The sequence below is a fragment of the Cavia porcellus genome, unplaced genomic scaffold (assembly GCF_034190915.1).
Source record: "Cavia porcellus strain 051 isolate PalLab524CR breed Dunkin Hartley unplaced genomic scaffold, mCavPor4.1 scaffold_18, whole genome shotgun sequence".
NCBI classification, from domain to species: domain Eukaryota; kingdom Metazoa; phylum Chordata; class Mammalia; order Rodentia; family Caviidae; genus Cavia; species Cavia porcellus.
Genome location: NW_026947501.1, coordinates 32400767 through 32415466, shown reverse-complemented (window position 1 = coordinate 32415466; position 14700 = coordinate 32400767). Strand labels below are relative to the sequence as shown.

At 37.4% G+C, this 14700-nt stretch overlaps 1 long non-coding RNA gene across 1 annotated transcript; it reads left to right on the top strand.

Moving 5' to 3' along the window:
- Window positions 1-4673: 4673 nt before the first annotated feature.
- On the top strand, window positions 4674-13865 carry LOC134471494 (uncharacterized). Its single transcript, XR_010040943.1, has 3 exons — window positions 4674-4869; window positions 12474-12787; window positions 13321-13865. It is a non-coding gene; the product is annotated as an uncharacterized LOC134471494 (long non-coding RNA).
- Window positions 13866-14700: the final 835 nt, after the last annotated feature.

The window sequence follows — 14700 nt, the reverse complement described above, 5'->3', positions numbered from 1 at the left end:
CTCACAAACACTTTTTCTTTTCTCGCTGTTACAGGGGTTGTTTAAAGTATGAGTCTGTCACCGGACTATGAATGGAAACTCTGAGGTTTCCAGACGTTGTTTCCCTGTTTCCATTCTGCAGTATGGATGCTTCTCCCCCACTCCCCGCTCCTGGCCTTGTGTCTCTGTTAGGTGAGGCTTAGTTTTCTGAGCTCTAAAATAGGGGAAACACAGGGAACTGTTGTACTGCAATAGTTCGGGTGACATTCCCAAGTCATGGAGGCAAACCCCTTCCATCTTTATTCTGCAGATTTTGATCCAATGGACAAATAGCCTTCTCCTCCTTTCATGGAACATTTTTTGCATGTGCTCTGTTCATGACATGTGACATCTCTCACTGGAATAAAAGATACCCAGTGGATCTTGTCCTCAACAAGTTTAGTGTCCAGAAAAATAGAACCTGAGATAGATATGCCTTTAGAATGAGGTTATTTTGTAGATGAGGCCAAGAGTTAGGCTCTATGTAATAATGTTTGTGCAATTGCAGATGTAGGGGACAGAGTCTTTGTTTTTGCCTCTCCTATTGTCTTTGCATTATCCCCAAAACTCCTCCAATAGAACATGTGTTTTACAGCTAATGTTGTAAAGCACACTTGGTTCATTGTACTGGAAAGTTTCACACCCAGAGGTAATGATACAATTACTTGTGAGGAAATGAATACTTTGGGTTCCACTTTTACTAAAATGAAAAAAAAAAAAAAATAAGACCGGAAGATGATATATTTAAAAAAATTGTATATGCACCTTTAGGCAGATCAGATTTAAAGAATACAGGAAAGAAATGGAAACTTTGCAATGTATTTTTTCAAATACTTTTGCAAAAGCTTTGCATGCCCACAGTTTTGAATTTGCCCTGTGATTTTTTTTCCATGTGGAAGTCCTAGGTGGATAGGAAATAGCAGTTGAGACTTTTGACCTTGACAAATAGTGCGAAGAAAATAGAGATCGAAGTGATGAGGTTGCAGGTTATGTACTTTCTTCTCTGAGGGAAGAAAAAGTAGGGTTGATACTAAAGGGAAAAAGGCAGACCAGCTCAATTAGAAATGAGATACATGTCTTTAGCATATATATATTATTTTCAGCCCTGTATGTACTTAACTATTACTAATACAAACTTTTAACTATATTAAACATTTAGCTATATTTCATTTTTGTCCTTTAAAGCTTCTCTCTCAAACTAATGGCTATTTAGAAATAAATGACCTCTTATCATTTGCAAACACTAACTACATTTTTGGCTTTTAAAAGATATGCAATATAATGACAACCCTTGATCTGAGTCCCTAGCAACAAAGGGGGGGGGCTTCTGTTAAGAAGAGAAGGAAAAAGAAAGGTAGAGGAGGATGAGACTATGGAGAAAAAAAAATATTGGGGCCTTGTTCTAGCCCAAGTCTTCTAAAGGGGTAGATGGGGACTGCTTAAATAAGAGGCAGGTGGTGTAATTGTAGCCCCCCCCCCAAAAAAAAGGTCAAAACCCTCTACTGGAAGTCAGAATTCTCTGCAGGTTGAGACAAACAGCCTCTCCTGACAGCCCCTATTTATTTGGTTTTCAAACAGAGAAAGAGCATCTGTAGGCAAGTGGGGAAACTGGGCAGGACCTTAGCAGTCAGTTCAAAGAACACTCCAAGTAGTAAATTTTACCATTTAAGAGAACTATCTTATCGCTAAGGTGGTAGCTTTATTGCTGGAATAGGAATGTTGGCAGCCCATGTCCTTGGTTGCCTCAGCTGTGGTTATCTTGACGTTAGAGCACTATGTAAATGCTCTTTTCTAGCACAGCAAGAGGTCTCTGTGTTCAGCAACTTATCCCCACACAGCCCCCCGCCTCCAAAAGGAGCAGAAAAAGAAGAGAAAGACCAACTCCCGCTGTAACATAGGTGCCTACTGCATACCTTCTGGTAAAAGAGCTGAGAGTCATAATTTCTGCTGTCAATATCTGTAACCCTACATATACAAACAAAGGTGCCTTTCTTTGGTAGATAAAACATGTATATACACACACACACACTCACACACACGTGCACGTGCACACTCACACACGCACACGTGCACACTCACACACGCACAGACATAGATTACCAAGAAAAACTGTTGCATTGGGAGAAAAGGAATTTTAAACTAAAGTCAGTAAGGAAGTGTATCACTATAAATTAAATGGTGGAGAAACAAATAAGAAAAACAAGGAAGGAAGAAAAGAAATAAGGAAGGAAGAAAAAGATGGAAAGAATTGGTGCTGTCTCTAAAGGAATGTAAAGATGTTAACAGGACTCTAAGACCTTAGCTGGGTGTTTGTAAATCAAGGTTAGCTTGGCAGGGAACTAATATAGCAAGACAGCTTTTAATACTGTTGATAGCTTCGATCAGGTGGCTGGGGAGTTGAGACTCTTAAAGCAATCTTTGAGGATTAGTCTTCTAATCTTAACAAGTTAACTTCTTTAATTGGCTCAGAGATTTATTTTTCAGAAGCAGGTACTTTCTAGTAAAACTAGTTAACCACAAAAAGAGTAGTGTTACTGGTTCTAGTATTGCTTAATCTAGTATTATTGATAAAGTTTTCCTTAATTTTTTTGGACTGAGAATTAAACCCATGACCTTGCACTTACCAGGCAGGTGCTGTATTGCTGAGCTGTAGCCCTAGAGCCTTAATGTTAAAAAGGGAATATTCAGAAAATACAGTAAATTCCTTATTTATGATATAAAGGTAAACACGTTTAGGATTACCATTTACTCATTTAATCAGAAAAATGGTTAGTTGCCATAATCAGTTCAATAGAGAAACAGGAAAAGTACAAATACTTGTGGAGTTATGGAATCAAATTGCACATGGAGGCAAAAGGAGTTTCTCTAGCAGAGAGGGAAGTCAGTCTGCACACTACTGGATGAGTTGGGTGTGGTGGCATATGCCTGCAATCCCAGAATGTGAGATGCTGAAATAGGACCACAAGTTTGAGGCCACCTTGAGCACAGATTCTATCTTAACAGCATCAGAAAAAATGTAGTCAAAATAAAAAACAACAGTGAAGACACTATCCTGGACTAGACTGCATTTGCAGGTCTATTGGCTAGATAAAAAGAAAAAAAGCCTAGAAATTAACAATTCAGAAGGATATACTGTAAGGAGACCCTGTAAACTTTCGTATTCAAGCATGTTTTGTGCTTCATCAGGATTCTGTAAGAATACCTTTCATTCAAACTCTCTACTTCTATTATCATGCATCTGTTGCCTTAACTTCAAATCTATGAGTGTCTTTACCAAGTGCTTGGTGAGAGAATGTCTACCAAGTGTCGGATCTACACTTCTAGCTTCTGTCAAAGAGGAAAAACAAGATCAATCTGAAGTCTCACCCTTCTGATGGGTGGACAGTTCCACATCCTGTAGACATGAATTAAACTTTAAATAATTTATTATCACAGTCCCAGTTTTATTGGCAAATTATGACAGTTTACTCACAGCCACAATGAGAAAGCAAGATGAAGACATCCCTGAACTGGAACCAAGTAGACTATCTAACACAACAAACTCTCCAAGAAGATGTGTGGCTTGACTGACAGCCAAGACTCAGCTGAAAGAGCATCAGAAGTGCCCAGTGGGAACAGCAATTACACCAAGCTTACCCCAAATCACACAGCCAGTTAGCCACAGATCCCATATTGAAATGCTGGCCTACTTCCAAATGCATGTACTTTTCAACTTGTCTCTCACATTCTTTTTCTTCTCTTTTGTTACAAACCTGATATCTTCTATACTAACAAGAATCTAGGCAGAGCCAAAGGATACCTCCTAATACTTTAATCTGGCTGCTTCTAGCAAAGCGTCTGAGTTAGGCCTGCTTCATTTCCAACCAGAAGGCCACTGTTTGAGAATCTTGACATATTTCAAAAATCCAAACAGTATCCATTCATATCAATTATAGAACCAGTCTACTCACCCCTTATGAAAGAAAAATGTACTGTGTGATTTAAAAGATGGTTTTATTCATTCTATAGCAGTGGAAAGGATGCTGATCCATGAAGAGAGTTTTGAAGGAAAGGAACCTGGGGCTTTATAGAGAAGACAGACAAGGGAAGAATCCAAATGATCTGTTAGTCAATGAGAGTGTGAAGGGAGAATGGCACCCAGTACTATCCTGGGACACACAAGAGCAGAGTGATCTTCGTGATTAGCCATTTTCCAGCATTCAGAAGGCTGAAGCAGTGTTTAAGTTAATACAGTTTCGGGGCTCATAGCTCAGGTCAAATTCAACATTGTTGCTACTCACCATCTTCTCTTCCCTAAATTCCAGTGGAAAAGATTCCCAAACACTACAGTTTTGAGTGCCTGCTGGAGATTTCATGGTCCTAATACGTTTTTCTCCCAACTCCTCTTGCAGTCTCATTATTTGTAATGAGCCATCAGAGACAGGCAATGTTCATTAAGTCTGATAAGTGAAAAGAGGTTTTCTATCACAGCTTTGCTGGATTTCCTTGTTGAGCATATCAGGTCTTCATGATGCTATTATTTTCTAAAGTACCCCAGCTACTAGTATTTATATTTTGGGGCCAAGTCAGAAATCACTATCTTTTCAGATGTTCATGCTTAGCTCTCTGCCATATTATTCCACTATATTTTAGAAGCAGGTGCTTTTACTTTATAACCTAAGTGGTGTTAATTGGAATGGCAGATCCAAGTGAATGTGAGATGTGATTGGAACTTCTCTCTGACTTTCAGATTCTCAGAAAGTTGAACACTGAGACAGAAGTAAAGAGGGGGGTAGAAATCTACTTGCAGGTCTCCCTTACCTGAAGGGTTCCATCTTTGAAGAAGAGGGAGCTTCTCATTAGACTACCACGGTAAGTGGGACCTTAGCTTTGAATTACATATTCTACCTACATGAATTCTATTAGTGATGCCCAAAGAATTCAAAATTATGCTCAGAACAAAAATAACTGCACTTAGGTTGTAGATTTTAGCATAATATCTTATTACCATTTTGTATCTATTTCATACTTTTAGGAAGATATTATTTAGAAAGCTATCTGGAATTTTCAGTTTTTTATAGTTAGAGAGATTGCCTAGATAACACGTCTGAGATATTACCAAAAATTCAGCTTCTACTAGAAGTTCAAAGAGGTATAATAGTGCCACTGAGTCACAGAATACCCTTGGTTCCTAAAAAACAAACAAACATAGCCCATATTTGCTTACAGTAATAACTATAACATAACAGAATAAAACATGAGTTAGGATAGGCTTCAGGAGTAGTTTGATCAGAGCTTTCTTTCTTTCTTTCTTTCTTTCTTTCTTTCTTTCTTTTTGTCAATCTTTCCTTCTTTCTTCTTTTTTTCCTTTCTCTAATTTAATTGATTCTTAAAGCCAGGCATGATGGTGCACTCCTGTAATCCCAGCACTTTGGAGGCAGGAGAGTCATTTGCAAATTTGAAACCAGCCTAGGTTATAAAGTGAGCCCAAGGCCAGCCTGAACCACCTAGTGAGACCCTGTCTAAAAAGACCAAAAAAAAAAAAAAAAAAGTCCTTGCTATTTATCTGAATATGCAGAAGTCATTGCAAGGAAAAGTATTAACCTTGTAGTTCTAAATCAAAGAGCACTGATTCTAAGTGCTAGAAAGGTATATATCTCATGTTTGTATTTAAATAAAGTATCACAAGGGAATATTTTTCCTTAATTGCTGAATTCACACTCAGCACAATGTGTTCTTTAAATCCTAGCACAATTTGAGATAGTCTTTTGGATGAGGCATCAAGCTCTGAAGTACTTGATTACTCTGAAGTACTTGATTGAAGTACTTGATTAAAATACACAAATATTTTGCAAATGAATGAATAAAGAAGGAAAGAATCAGTCAAAGAAAAGATACTCCACTTCTATCCTGCTTTTACAATTTAAAACTGTATTCAGGGGCCGGGAATATATCCCAGCAGCACAGCACCTGTCTGACAAGTGCGAGGTCATGAATTTGATCACCAGTACCAAATGCAAACAAAACAACAAAAAGTATTTTTAAAGGAAACTTAAGATGCATTATTGGTTTTATATATGTGGGATCATTAAACAGAACCTGAGCCTTTACTGTCTGAGGGGAGTGAAAGTACAATGGGTTGGGAATTTCAAATCTTATACAGTGACTACATAGAGAGACCTGAGACATATCAGTTCATCGCCCTGAGCCAGGTTGCACTTCTGAGATGGCTGATGCCTTTTGTGTCAAATATTAGAACATCCTCAACTTTTCAGGATGCCTGGGATTGTAATAGGGTACAATTCTTATAGGAAAGTATGCTCTTTTTCATTGTACTTTTCCTATTTCAAACTGCCAAACAGTGGAGAATGTGGCTTCACTGTCAATGAAGGTTGCTATGGGTAACAAGGACCTATGCTCCTAAAGCGTCAGGGTTTATCATTAGCTTAGAGTTTGCTGTTGAAAAAAGAGAATTACTATAATGAGCTCTTCTACATGCAGTCAAGCTGAAGGAATGAGAACTGCATGCTGGTTACCTAGAGACTCCTCGTTACCTTAACAGTCTTGTTTATGACTCTACTCACAGGTTTTCAGAGCCCGAATATTTCACAGAGTCTCAGAAGGCCTGTTCTGGTTATCAACTGTTGAGTGACAAACTGCTGTAAATGTAATAGTTAGGGAGAAATGACTGTTTTTCCCTGTTCTCTTTGACAGCTCTGGGTGTATAGTTCAGGTAGTTAGTTCTTTCTCAGGGCCCAAGTTATTGTGAAGCTTTTTTTCTCATGTCCTGTGAAGTTTCAGATACAAAAGCCCTGGAATGGTTGTGCTATCTCAGAAATCTCTCTCTGGGTTCTCTGCAGCACTCCATCTTCAGGGTAGTTGATTGCTTATGTGAAAGCTTAACTCTCAAGAGTATAAACACTGAGAGAGAGCTGTGAGGATGACAGCTGCCTTCTATGACCAGCATCATGAGGCAGCATTATTACTTCCATTGTACTGTATTATTCAGAACTCAGGTATTGAAGGCGTTATTTGAGATGTGAAAACTGACCTGAACTTGATGGCCAGAATGGTTTGAATAATGTTGCCCCCTGCAAAATGAGTGTGATGGAAACTTAACCCGATAAACCATGTTAGGAGGTGGGGCCTGATGGAGTGTAGAGCCCAGGAAGGCTGCACTCCAAACAACTGAGTCCTGTCAGTATAGAAAGGGTTTATGGATTGGGTTTGCTCTCTTCTCGTCTTCTGCTTCCTGTGGCCTGAATGTGCCTATTCCCTGGAGTAGAAACCATTCAAGGGATCATCTGGGAAGCAGCATGCAGCCCTCATCACACAATGGAACTGGGTTTTGATATTAGACTTCTCAGCCTGGTGAGAATGAATCTCTGCTCCTTTTTAATTACTCAATCTCAAATGTTCTGCGATAGCCACACAAAATAGATTAAGAAATCTGGAACATCGTAATTGTGAGTATATCTTAAAATACCTATTCAATCATGAGGAATTCATTATTTACAAGAGTCTCACATCCAATGCAAAATAACTACTGGAGGTAGAGAAAGTTTCAGCTGTGAACAGTTCCCTATTTTACTAGGAATTAGCATAGTGATTTATGAGAATTAAGTACCAGAGACATTTGGGAAGTGGGGATAACAACCCTGTGGAAAGGAAGAGAGGTCACCAGAGTAAACAAGAGGAAGTAAAGAGCCTGCTTTTAGTACAGCTGTCGAAAGACAAACTGAACAGAGAGTCGGCAGGACTTCCTGAGCCAGCACCTGCTGTGCCACCAGCCCTTCAATGAAAGGTGGGCTGAAAGGTCACTGTCCCTCTGTGGCATCTGTCTCATCGTTAGTAAAATATGTCATTGAAATAGGTAATTTCTAAGTCTCCTTCTGGCTCTGACATTTCATAATCTCATCACTACTGCTTTAAAAGCTGAAATATTTCTTTAATAGGCAAGAAATTAACCGTCTTAACCATTGGCTGCCAATGCATCTGTGCCAACGTTTAATAGGGTGAGATGAGTTAATAATGGTACAAGGCACCACAGCCAGGAATGTCAGCAGGGGTGACAGCAGCTTCCACCTCAGGAGACAATGGGAAATAACAGTTGGCATAATTTTTTTTTTTTTTTTAACAATTCAGACGAGACAGAAATGAAGAAATGCTTCTTACAGGTCTTCTTCACTGAAAAAAGCCAGAAAACATCATGTTGCTTTCTTTCAGTGTTCAAATGCTGGCTGCCACTTTGAGCACAGTAAAGACAAAAGTGTAACTGAAGGGTTAGTACTTTGATCAGGAAAGGGAGGGCTCCCTGATCCAATGACCTATTGTTTCTACGTGTGGCTCTTAGTGAATCTGTGGCTACAAAAAGTGTAGAAAAAAACTTGTATATCATTGAAAAATTATGCACTGTATACAGCACATCATTTTGGACAGTTTGGTTTCAAAGCCTGTTCACTGTCTTGGAGCTATTGGAAAATAGCTCATAAATTGCAGATAACCAATGGATGTGCAAACTGTCTTGTCAAGCACAATTTCGAAGGACTTCTCTCCCCTCCATGGGAAAGTTCTTGTGTGTTCACTTGAAGTTTTGTTCCTGTACTCTAGGTGTCTGTGCTTTTTAAAGTTTCCTTTGAGTCAGTTCCTTTAGGTCGTGTGAATTTCATGAAATCTTGAATATATGTTCATTCTTATACGTGTGTGTCCTGGTTTTGCTGTTTCTTGAAAATTGTCTTTTTAGGTAATGTTAAATCTGTACTTGATTTAAAATGATCATTAGAGAGAGATATAAAATGTTTTCCATTAGAAATGAAAAAGATTTTGGAATGGGGGGAAATGACAGCTTTCAAAGAGGAGAAAACAAGAATCCCTAGAATCTTGGGAAGTAGTGGAGATCCCAAACACTGCCGCTAACATGAGGTCAAGAGAGGGAAGAGGGGAAGAGGATGTGGGTGTAGGAATGTGCTGAGGAGCAGACATCTACCAGCAAAAGGGAATGAAAGAACTTGAAAGCATTTGTGTGTACTGTTAAATTACATTCCTCCGTATTTTTCTCCCCTAGGAATGCTTTTGTATCTCCTCAAGAATTTGGCCACAAACAATTATATCCAAATATTGGCAATTATAACTAACACAGAGAGCAATGAAGCATAAAGATATTATTTTTCATTTCAGAAGCAATTTGATCATAGTACCTGGGCCATAGGGCAGAAAGGGCATAGAAGGTAAAAAAAAATCTAGAAAATCAGAAATCTCTTGCCTTCAAAACTTATAAAAATATTTAGGAGGCATCAGCGAGTACAAAGTGAATGACCTTGGGATATTCCACAGCGATAGTGAGGATAATGGTAACCTCAGAAGGGTACAGAGTGTGCTGATATGAAGGGATCTAACATTTAGCTTATTGCAATAGCAGATTTTCAGTTTCAGTATGACATTTCAGGCAACATTTCCGCAGGACTATTAGAAAGTCTGGGAAAGTTACTTTTTAAGGTCTGTTTGAAGATATCAAACAGTTGTAAAGAGTGACTGAGCTGAGATCCAGGACACGTTGAAATGCAGAGAAATAAATACGGTTTTGAAAACTCCTTAGCTCCTGAGGCAGTAGATGATTCCAGGAAAGAAATAAGCACAGCACATATAATAGTCTCCCAGGGCCAGGGTGTCAAAGGTTTTCCAGGGTGGGGCAAACCTCAAAAGGTTGTGTACTAGGAGACTAACACAGGAGCCAGCCAACCTAACCCTACGGTTCAGGTTTGGGTGACTTAGAGGCTCAAGACAATTAAGTATTGTTTTGTTTTGTTTTTATAGCACTGGGAATCAAATCCTGGGTCTTGTCCATGCTACTCAAGCTCTCCAGAACTGAACTTTGGGCTTCACCATTGATGTGTGAAATACGATCAGGTTAATTGTGTTGTTGGTGGCCCCAGGCATCAAGTAGGGACAAAAGATATTCTCTCCCAAAGAAGATAATCATCCAATATCTCAAAATTTTTGAAAACTAATTTCTATAGTATAGTTTCTTAGCAAACTACCAAAAGATTTCCCTAATCGAATAAATGTCATCTACAAAAAACAAATACACGATAAAAAGCTATAAGAAAAAGAAAGCTGCAGAAAAAATGGTGTAAGTTTACATTAGTCATACATGAATTATTTCCAGTTTAATTTAACAAGCTATATATGATTTTTAATTAATAAGGCTTTATTATTCTCTTGTGATCAAACATCTGGAGGTAGGTAGATGATGTCCCGTGGGTCAGAGGTTCAAAGAATTTAGAACCAGGGCCTCTGTTCCTTGGAAGAAGGTAGTGATCACACTATGACTGGGAACACAGATTCTACCTTTGTCTCAAATTCTGACTCCACTATTTCTTATTCATGTGATTTAGACAAGCCATGTATCTATGAAATAGTTCCTATCCTGAAGATAATTGCAATGATTAAAATATGGAAGCACTCAGAATAGCACCTGGCATTAACATTAGCTGCAGCTATGGGTAGAATTGTGTTCCTTTAAAATTTCTGTCTTGAATCTCAGAGGTGGAGCCCTTGGAGATAATAAGATTTCAACATGACCCAAGGGTTCAGCTCCACCCAGTGGAATTAGTGCTGTTACAAGAAAAGATCAGAGAGCTTTTCCTCCATCTGTTTGTCTGCCTGTCTGTACCTCTCACTTATTTTTGACATGAGAGGACACAGCAAAGTCTCCCCAGGAATGCAGTTTCTGGCGCATTGACCTTGGGTTTCTTACCTTCAAGACTGTAAATAACTCTCTATCTTTGAAGTCCACAGCCCATGGTAGTGTGTTAGAGAAGCCCAGGTGCATTGTTATTCATGTTATTTTTAAACTTTTGGTCATTAATGTAGATGTAGTTATATCTATTAGTGCAGATTAATAAAGGAGCAAAGGAAAAAGGGTTATTTGAGTTGTCTCACACTGTTTTCTTAGGAAACTGATACTTCCCTTTGCATCTCTTAAAACAAACAAACAAACAAACAAACACTTTTACATGTTTTGGGGCAACACTGAGCCTGACTCTGAACCAAACATTGGACAGAAGAAGGAGAGTAACACTGGTTCATTCTTAGAGCAGCCGTAGGGAATTTAGGTCAAGATTCTGTTAGTGGAGGTGTGGTAGAAAGAGCACAGAGAAGACAAATGTCAGTCTTCCTGCGGGCTGCAGGTTTGTCTTTGCTCTATAAGAAAAACTTTGTGGACAGTTTTTTTTTTTTTTTTTTTTTCCTTCATGGTTATTCGATTTCTTCTGGTTATTCGATTCTGATTCTACTGGAGCTATTTCATGTCTCTACAAATAATAAATCACTGAAAACAATGCAAAGTTTATATGTCTCTAGACATGTAAATAAATTCTGTACGCTGGTGTATTTTCTCTCTGAAAAACTGTTTGTTTCCAATTTCCCCATTTCAGTATTCCTGAAAAATAAACCTGTCTGTTCCGTAGATCCACCTTTGAAAGGATTATAATTTCATGCTAGTCTTTTATTATTACCTCAATTAAAATCATTAAAACTTTAATCTTTTCATAACTGCATGGTGATGACTCCCTAGAAAATTATACTTAAAAACCAGAAAGTGCTCAATATTTTAAGCACTGTGGTTTATTTGCCTATTTATATTTAATCTTAGGTAAAAACATCATACTAAAACATATTGGTAGTTCAATAACTATTTCATTAATGGATGAATATATGGAAGAGTGTGTGGTACTCACTTTCTAAATACAACAAAGATCCATTGCAAAGTTATTGTTTTTAAATTGCTGTGCTTGATGAGAATAGTTTAATAATATGTAATTCCTTTTTTTCATTTTGACTTGTTATCTGCAAATAATATCGTACTGTGTAAATCTCTTCAGAAAGAGAAACTTTTCCCAAAATTAATATGTGTTTATTACCTGAGATAAGCTAACTTCTACGTGACTTTTAGTTTATAAAATAATTTATGAGTTCGAGGAAAGTTAATGTGGTATGTAGAAGGAACAAGGCTTGGTGTTGTTGACTTGCATTATTGACTTTCTTTATTTTTAATAAAATAAAAGCATGATTATTTTAACCAAATTTAGAAAAATGTATAAAGGAAAACTTAATAATGTCTTTTCCCAAGCCTCACATACTCCAATTAGCAGAGTTAGAAATTTTATGTATACTTTGCATGCTTTTCTCTAGAGATAGGTATAGGATTTTATTTAAAATGTTTATGTCTTTGGATGTGTAATTTTCATCAGGTTTATTAGTGCACCTCAAAGTTAGTCTTCTTGTTTGTAAAAGGAAGATCAAGAACTGACTGAAAAGGTTTACGATAGGATAACATAAATATTATATCTAAGTAAAAATTACACAGCGTAATGTCCAGGTCACTTATACAAACAACAAAAATTATCCTGAAACAAAATGTTTGGGCTTAAACTTCTTGGTAATTGTAAGTACTCTTTTATTTTGCCTCTTTATAGAGTCATAGCTATCCTTTTACATTATGAGAATATCCTAGGATGGAGAGATTGGACCATAAATGATGCACAACCTCAGCAGCACAACCTCAGAAGCAACAAACATGGAAACAGAGTTAGTGCTGCAGACCACAAACTCTGCAGCAGGGGGCCCAGAACAGTGAGCATCTGGTCCATGACTGACAGCTTTCCTATACATCGCTCCGCGTTCCAGTTGAGGACCAACCAGACGGAGTCCAATGCAGTCTTCAAATGAACCACGTGTGATGCTTCACATCTTGTCAGCTCTTGTCAATCTTTCCCTAACCAGCAACCATGTAAGACTTCCATGTTTTTCCTTTATAGCTTCCTCACTCCCTGTCACCTGCTTTTGAGGCAGCTGATGGTGGCTGATTCCTTTGACATAGAAAGCTGAGGATAATAAAACCCAAAATGTGTAAATTTTGTTGTAAAAAAGAGAAGGAAAAAAAGTGTTCTAAAAGATACAACAGCAAGTATGTTTAGGGGTGTTAAATAGCTGACCATATTAATGTTTTTGGTTGGATCATTGAACACAACTGTTTGCAGTCTCACTGTTTGAATGTCCACTTTGTATGCTTTGATACTGTGACTTGAGCAACTATCTCTAAGATGATAATATGTAATCTATTCACTGGTGATTTCTTACTGTTTTTTTTTTTTTTTGTAGTTCTGTATTACTTGTACCCTTACACAGCTTTGTTTTGTTTTGTTTTTTTCTCTTTTTCCTTTTAAACAAAATTTTAAAAAATGCAAAAAAAAAAAAAGAAAGAAAGCTGAGGATAAATTAGTCTCTGTTCTAATTTTGCTGGTCTTTGCTTATTTCCTCAAGGTATATATCTTTGGATGTGAGTGCCCAAGAAAGAGAGAAAACTGTGATTTTCAGCACTTTGCATGTCTTAAATATAAAGGAATGATTACAAAATTTTTTCTTGGGGGCTGATATCACAGGAAGAATGAAAAAGAAACAGATCTGCAGGAAGCAAAGCAAAGCTTGCAAGCAGTTGGGAAACAATCTGGAGAAGAGGAATGAATGCTTTTGTTGAGAACAAGGTGGATTCCATTATATCATTCTTTCTCAATAAACATAAATCAGAGTCATAAACATAAAGACAATGCAACAGTGATGCTGAGAAGTGATAAAGAATATACATGTATATGTATATGTATATGTATATGTATATGTATATGTATATGTATATGTATATGTATATGTATATGTATATATGCAATAGATGTGTGAAACAAGGCAAAACAGCCAGTGCCACAAAACTGGTGACCCTAAGCCACTATTGCAAGTATACTCATCGGCCTTTGCCGAGACATTGGAATTTCAGCTTCCCCACAGTGTAAAAAGTTTGCTTTGCAGAAAAAAGAAATAGGTTGAAAACAAAGTAAAAAATTTTCAAAAAATTCTGACAAATTTTAGCTAAATTCCTTGTGTTACTAAACTCTTTACTTAAGGATCAAAGCAAAGTGATAATTAACTGAGTCATTTTCAGGTGAACGATAGAATAGACACTGTTCAGAGGTAACGTTAAAAGAAAGATAAAACAGACACATTGACTGAACACAAGTGAAAGGCTTTATTTTACTCATGATAGGTGAGAATAAGGTGGAGGTATAACCTGTTCAAAGCAAAAATCAAATATCACAGATTCATATGAATAAAAGAAATTTGAGATTAGTTGTAAAAGGAACAAAACTATTTTTTTTGTCTATAGATAGAACAGGAATGGATGAGAAATAAATCATGTCATTACCTGACAGAAATGTGTACAATATACATAAATAAAAAATATAATATATGTGCACATGTACATACTTAAATTCAATGAATGTAGTTAGACTCTGGTAACCCAGAGGGTACTTAAAGACAATGCATAGTTTTCTACTGAAAGAAAAAATTGTTCTGCAATATGCAATTTCGCGAGGGAAATTTAGAGGCTAATTAGAAGCAGAAATCCAACAATCCTTGGAAAGCCGCAGCATAATATGAGGTTGATTTCCATTTCACAGCTGGTGTGATTGTGGGAAAATCACTAAGAATATTTAAGCACTGCAAAATCTAACATGCCACTGAGACCTGTGTGAGAGGACTATATTTCAGCCCCAGGTACCTAAAACGTAATTCATTTCCACTACTCATGCTGCCATTGCTTCCCTGTCCAGGTGTGCTGTTTACTTTTTATACCGGAGGCTCTGAAACTTC